The sequence below is a fragment of the Cupressus sempervirens genome, chromosome 1, assembly GCF_028749045.1.
Source record: "Cupressus sempervirens isolate cs-2001-9-10 chromosome 1, ASM2874904v1, whole genome shotgun sequence".
In the NCBI taxonomy this organism is placed as follows: domain Eukaryota; kingdom Viridiplantae; phylum Streptophyta; class Pinopsida; order Cupressales; family Cupressaceae; genus Cupressus; species Cupressus sempervirens.
In genome coordinates, this window is record NC_143118.1 from 608,007,611 (window position 1) to 608,014,424 (window position 6,814).

Below are 6,814 nucleotides of genomic sequence, written 5' to 3' on the forward strand. Positions count from 1 at the left end.
CATTCATCAAGTCACCATAACAAGTACTCTAACCAAGTCGACTCTTTAAGTCCATCCATAAAGTCACCCCACCAGGTCGGCCCACCAAGTACTCCCACCAAGCCGACTCTTTAAGTTCGTTCATCATTTCACCCCGCCAAGTATTCTCACCAAGTTGACTCTTTAAGTTTGCTCATCAAGTCGAGCCACCAGGTACTCTCACCAAGTCGACTCTTTGAGTCCGTTCATCAAGTCACCCCACCAAGTACTCTAACCAAGTCGATTCTTCAAGTGCGTTCATCAAGTCACCCCACCAAGTACTCTCACCAAGTTGACTCTTTAAGTCCTTTCATCGAGTCACCCCACCAAGTACTCTCACCAAGTCAACTCTTTAGGTTCGTTCATAGAGTCACCCCACCAAGTCGACCCTTCAAGTGCATTCATCAAGTCACCCCACCAAGTCGACTCTTTAAGTTCATTCATCAAGTCACCCCGCCAGGTCAGCCCACAAATTACTCTCACCAAGTTGACTCTTTAAGTTCGTTCATCAAGTCACCCCGCCAGGTCGGCCCACTAAGTGGACTCTTTAAGTTTGTTCATGAAGTCACTCTGCCAAGTCGGCCCACCAGGTTGACTCTTTAAGTTCATTCATCAAGTCACCCCGCCAGGTCAGCCCACCAACTACTCTCACCAAGTTGACTCTTTAAGTTTGCTCACCAAGTCACCCCGCTAGGTCGGCCCACCAAGTACTCTCACCAAGTTGACTCTTTAGGTTTGTTCATCAGGCCACCCCACCGAGTACTCTCACCAAGTTGACTCTTTAAGTTCGTTCATCAAGTCGCCCCGCCAGGTCGGCCCACCAAGTACTCTCACCAAGTCGACCCTTTAAGTTCGGTCATCAACTCACCCTGCCAGGTCGGCCCACCAAGTACTCTCACAAAGTTGACTTTTTAGGTTCGTTCATCAATTCACCCCACCAGCTCGGCCCACAAGGTTCTCTCACTAGGTCGACTCTTTAAGTTCGTTCATCAAGTCACCCTGCCAGTTCGACCCACCAAGTACTCTCACAAAGTCGACTCTCTAAGTTTTTTTATCAAGTCACGCTGCCAGGTCAGCCCACCAAGTGGACTCTTTAAGTCTGCTCATCAAGTCGAGCTACCAGGTACTCACACCAAGTTGACTCTTTGAGTTCGTTCATCAAGTCACCCCACCAAGTACTCTAACCAAGTCGATTCTTCAAGTGCATTCATCAAGTCGCCCCACCAATTACTCTCTCCAAGTCGACTCTTTAAGTCCTTTCATCGAGTCACCCCACCAAGTACTCTCACCAAGTCAACTCTTTAGGTCCGTTCATAGAGTCACCCCACCAAGTCGACCCTTCAAGTGCATTCATCAAGTCACCCCACCAAGTCGACTCTTTAAGTTTATTCATCAAGTCACCCCGCCAAGTCAGCCAACAAATTAGTCTCACCAAGTTGACTCTTTAAGTTCATTCATCAAGTCACCCCGCCAGGTCGGCCAACCAAGTGGACTCTTTAAGTTTGTTCATGAAGTCACTCTACCAAGTCGGCCCACCAGGTTGACTCTTTAAGTTCATTCATCAAGTCACCCCGCTAGGTCATCCCACCAACTACTCTCACCAAGTCAACTCTTTAAGTTTGCTCACCAAGTCACCCCGCCAGGTTGGCCCACCAAGTACTCTCACCAGGTCGACTCTATAGGTTTGTTCATCAGGTCACCTCACCGAGTACTCTCACCAAGTTGACTCTTTAAGTTCGTTCATCAAGTCGCCCCGCCAGGTCAGCCCACCAAGTACTCACACCAAGTTGACCCTTTAAGTTCGGTCATCAACTCACCCCGCCAGGTCGGCCCACCAAGTACTCTCACAAAGTTGACTCTTTAGGTTCGTTCATCAATTCACCCTGCCAGCTCGGCCCACAAGGTTCTCTCACCAGGTCGACTCTTTAAGTTCGTTCATCAAGTCACCCCGCTAGTTTGACCCACCAAGTACTCTCACAATGTCGACTCTCTAAGTTTGTTCATCAAGTCACCCTGCCAGGTCGGCCCACCAAGTTGACTCTTTAAGTCTGCTCATCAAGTCGAGCCACCAGGTACTCTCACCAAGTTGACTCTTTGAGTCCATTCAACAAGTCGCCCCACCAAGTACTCTAACCAAGTCGATTCTTCAATTGCGTTCATCAAGTTGCCCCACCAAGTACTCTCACCAAGTCGACTCTTTATGTCCTTTCATCGAGTCACCCCACCAAGTACTCTCACCAAGTCAACTCTTTAGGTCCGTTCATAGAGTCACCCCACCAAGTTGACCCTTCAAGTGCGTTGATCAAGTCACCCCACCAAGTTGACTCTTTAAGTTTATTCATCAAGTAACCCTGCCAAGTCAGCCCACAAATTACTCTCACCAAGTCGACTCTTTAAGTTCGTTCATCAAGGCACCCCGCTAGGTCGGCCCACCAAGTGGACTCTTTAACTTTGTTCATGAAGTCACTCTACCAAGTCGGCCCACCAGGTTTACTCTTTAAGTTCGTTCATCAAGTCACCCCACCAGGTCAGCCCAGCAACTACTCTCACCAAGTCAACTCTTTAAGTTTGCTCACCAAGTCACCCCGCCAGGTCAGCCCACCAAGTACTCTCACCAGGTTGACTCTTTAGGTTTGTTCGTCAGGTCACCCCACCGAGTACTCTCACCAAGTTGACTCTTTAAGTTCATTCATCAAGTCGCCCCGCCAGGTCGGCCCACCAAGTACTCTCACCAAGTCGACCCTTTAAGTTCGGTCATCAACTCACCCCGCCAGGTCGGCCCACCAAGTACTCTCACAAAGTTGACTCTTTAGGTTCGTTCATCAATTCACCCCGCCAGCTCGGCCCACCAAGTTCTCTCACCAGGTCGACTCTTTAAGTTTTTTCATCAAGTCACCCCACCAGTTCGACCCACCAAGTACTCTCACAAAGTTGACTCTCTAAGTTCGTTCATCAAGTCACCCTGCCAGGTCGGCCCACCAAGTACTCTCACCAAGTCACCCCGCTAGTTCGACCCACCAAGTCAACTCTTTAAGTTCGTTCATCAAGTCACTCGGCCAAGTCAGCCCTCCAAGTTGACTCGTTAAGTTCGTTCATCAAGTCACATGACCAGGTCAGCCCACCGAGCACTCTCACCGAGTCGACTCTTTAAGTTTGTTCATCAAGTCACTCGGCCAGGTCGGCCCACCAAGTCACTAAGTACTCTCACCAAGTCGACTCTCTAAGTTTTTTCATCAAGTCACCCTGCCAGGTCGGCCCACCAAGTCAAATCTTTAAGTCCATTCATCATGTCACCGTCCCGATCTGGCCGAGCCATTCTTGCCGAGCCGATCTGGGTGAGCCATTCTGGCCGAGCCATGCTGGCCGAGCCGATCTGGGCGAGCCATTCTGGCCGACCCGATCTTGGTGAGCCATTCTGGCCAAGCCATGCTGGCCGAGCCGATCTGGCCGGGCCATGCTGGCCGAGCCGATCGTGGTGAGCCGTTCTAGCTGAGCCATGCTGGCCGAGCCGATCTGGGTGAGCCATTCTGGCTGAGCCATACTGGCCGAGCCGATCTGGGTGAGCCGTTCTGGCCAAGCCATGCTGGCCAAGCCATTCTGGCCGAGCCATGCTAGCCGAGCCATTCTGGCCGACCTGATCAGGGCAAGCCATTCTGGCCGAGCCATGCTGGCCAAGCCGATCTGGCCGGGCCATGCAGGCCGAGCCGATCTGGGCAAGCTGTTCTGGGTGAGCCATGCTAGCCGAGCCGTTCTGGCTGAGCCATGCTAGTCGAGCTGATCTGGGTGAGCTATTCTGGCCAAGCCATGCTGGCTGAGCCATTCTGGTCGAGCCATGCTCTCCGAGCCGATCTGGGCAAGCCATTCTGGCCGAGCTCCAAAAACGATGTCATGGATGGCTGTTTGGTCACATTTTTCATTGAATTGGATTTTTAAGGGAGTTTTTCGTGCTATCGCAGATTTCTAATACAGAGCGAGCCTCACACTAATAGCTTATTTAGGAGACGTTGTTGCCGCGAGCCTCTCCCATGCCCCTTTCATTGATTCAACATTGGTGTCTAGGCGGATCAGATTGTTGGGTTTTCAAATGGTGTATGCTGATGTTGAATCAATGAAAGGGGCATGAAGCAATCTTAGTGCTTTTCCTCAGCTCTCCTTTAGATCATGTTTTCCGATGACTCAATTTTGGAAAAAGTGAGGCGGCGGTTGCTGATCCATGGCGTGTCTTTTTGGTGATTTTAAAACTTGATCTAAACATGAGCCCTTGTCTAGCACTCCGGCGTTGCTTGGTATAATGGAAATTTGCTATGGGTGCTTGGTGCTCGAGCAATTTTTCATGGTGTACTTATTGTGGCTACATGGGAGCTTTAATATCAAAAGCTCTCGATGAAAAATGGTGGACGACCCGATCTGGCTTAGCCATTTTCGTCGACCCGATCTGGCTCTTCTTTCTCACTCCATCAGCACAAATTCGGGAGTTGTTCGACAGCCATTGTCATTCCAATGTGTCATTGCGGTGAGCTGGAGAGCAATGCTAAGTGCGGGAGCTTGCGTCTAGCATTTGGGGATGTTTGTGCAAGCGAGCAGGGGAGCTTCTCTTATCGAAACCTCTCCGTGGCCTTTGAATATAGACCCAGTGCCGACGATATCAATGGATACAAGCCTCGAATTCTAAATTTGTTCAGCTAACATTGGTTTTTGTGAGAGAAGGGTACGAAAGCACTTCCCGATGGCTACGCGGGAGCTCCCTAAGATTACCTTTGTGCCAACTCGATCGGCACAACATTGGGAATGGTTCGACAGTGGTTGTCATTCCAATGTGTCATTGGGATGTCTTGGAACGCGGCCTTTCAAGGGTGAGCTCGCATCTAGCACTTGGATTGTGCGTCATCACAAGTGAATGGGGAGATCTCTTTGTGAACGGTGACATGGCGATTGCGAGAGAAAATTGACTTAGTAGTCGGAGCATTGGCCTCGGGCCATTGTGATGGCCTTGCAATTTCTCTATAACTGCAACCTATGTTTGCACAGTAGCAGAGTTTGCATGTAAGATTGGCCTTTGTTCTTGACGGTTCTAAGTACTCTCACCAAGTCACCAAGTCACCATGCTGGCCGACCCGATCTGGCCGAGCTGATCTGGGCGAGCCATGCTGGCTGAGCCAAGCTGGCCGAGCCGATCTGGGCGAGCCATGCTGGCCGAGCCGATCTGGGCGAGCCATTCTGGCTAACCCGATCTGGGCGAGCTCCCAAAACGGTGTTGTGGATGCCTGTTTAATCACTTTTTCATTGAATTGGATTTTTAAGAGAGTTGTCTGAGCTATCGCAGATTTCTAATGCAGAGCGAGCCTTGCACTAATAGCTTATATAGGAGAGGTTGTTGCCGCGAGCCTCTCCCATGCCCCTTTCATTGATTCAACATTGGTGTCTAGGCGGATCGGATTGTTGGGTTTTCAAATGGTTTATGCTGATGTTGAATGAATGAAAGGGGCATGAAGTGATGTCAGTGCTTTTCCTCGGCTCTCCTTTAGATCATGTTTTCTGATGACTCAATTTTGGAAAAGGTGAGGCAGCGATTGCCGATCTATGGCATGTGTTTTTGGTGATTTTAAAACTTGATCTAAATGTGAGCCCTTGTCTAGCACTCCAGTTTTGCTTGGTATAATGGCAATTTGCTATGGGTGCTCGGTGCTCTAGCAATTTGTCATGGTGTATTTATCATGGCTACATGGGAGCTTTAATATCGAAAGCTCTCAGCGAAAAATGGTGGCCGAGCCATGCTGGCTGACCCGATCTGGCTTAGCTATTTTTGTTGACCCGATCTGGCTCTTCTTTCTCACTCCATCGGCACAAATTTGAGAGTTGTTCGACAATGGTTGTCATTCCAATGTGTCATTGTGGTGATCTGGAGAGCGATGCTAAGGGCGGGAGCTTGCGTCTAGCATTTGGGGATGTTTGTGCAAGCGAGCAGGGGAGCTTCTCTTATCGAAACCTCTCCGTGGCCTTTGAGTATAGACCTAGTGCCGATGATATCGATGGACACGAGCCTTGGATTATAAAATTGTTCAGCTAACATTGGTTTTTGTGAGAGATGGGTATGAAAGCACTTCCCGATCGATGCGCAGGAGTTCCCTAAGATCACCTTTGTGCCAACTCGATCGGCACAACATTGGGAATGGTTCGACAGTGGTTGTCATTCCAATGTGTCATCGGGATGTCTTGGAACGCGGCCTTTAAAGGGTTTCACGTCTAGCACTTGGATTGTGCATCGTCACAAGTGAATGGGGAGATCTCTCTACGAATGGCGGCATGGCAATTGCAAGAGAAAATTGACTTAGTAGTCGGAGCATTGGCCTCGGGCCATTTTGACGGCCTTGCAATTTATCTATAATTGCAACCTATGTTTGTGCAATAGCAGAGTTTGCATGTTAGATTGGCCTTTGTTCTTGACAGTTCGAAGTACTCTCACCAAGTCAGCAAGTCACCATTCTGGCCGAGCCGATCTGGGCGAGCTCCAAAAACGGTGTCGTGGATGGCTGTTTGGTCACATTTTTCATTGAATTGGATTTTTAAGGGAGTTGTCCGCGCTATCGCAGATTTCTAATGTAGAGCGAGCCTCGTACTAATAGCTTATATAGGAGAGGTTGTTGCCACGAGCCTCTCCCATGCCCCTTTCACTGATTCAACATTGGTGTCTAGGCGGATCGGATTGTTGGGTTTTCAAAAGGTGTATGCTGATGTTGAATGAATGAATGGGGCATGAAGTGATCTCAGTGCTTTTCCTCGGCTCTCCTTTAGATCA